Source organism: Mandrillus leucophaeus, unplaced genomic scaffold, assembly GCF_000951045.1.
Source record: "Mandrillus leucophaeus isolate KB7577 unplaced genomic scaffold, Mleu.le_1.0 Scaffold81, whole genome shotgun sequence".
Classification (NCBI taxonomy): domain Eukaryota; kingdom Metazoa; phylum Chordata; class Mammalia; order Primates; family Cercopithecidae; genus Mandrillus; species Mandrillus leucophaeus.
In genome coordinates this window covers 416,031-416,564 of record NW_012108808.1, presented here as the reverse complement: position 1 = coordinate 416,564, position 534 = coordinate 416,031, and positions in this window count along the sequence as shown.

The window sequence follows — 534 nt, the reverse complement described above, 5'->3', positions numbered from 1 at the left end:
TGCCCCAGAGATCTGTAGAACTTTGAACTTGAAAGAGATGATTTAGGGTATCTGGCAGAAGAAATTTCTAAGCAGCAAACCATTCAAGACATGACTTGGGTGCTGTTAAAGGCATTCAGTTTAATAACGGAAGTAGAGCATAAAAGTTCAGAAAATTTGCAGCCTGACAATGTAATAGAAAAGAAAAACCCGTTTTCTGAGAAGAAATTCAAGCTGGCTGCAGAAATTTACATAAATAACCAGGAACCGAATATTAATCGCCAAGGCAATGGGGAAAATGTCTCTAGGGCATCTCAGAGGTCTTCACAGCAGCACTTCCCATCACAGGTCTGGAGGTTTAGGAGGAAAAAGTCTCATGGGCCAGGCTCAGGGTCCCCGTGCTGTGTGCAGTCTAGGGACTTGGTGCCCTGCATCCCAGCCACTCCAGCCATAGCTGAAAGGGGCCAATATAGGGCTCAGGCCATGGCGTCAGAGGGTGCCAGTGTCAAGCCTTGGCAGCTTCCATGTGGTGTTGAGCCTGCCAGTGCACAGAAG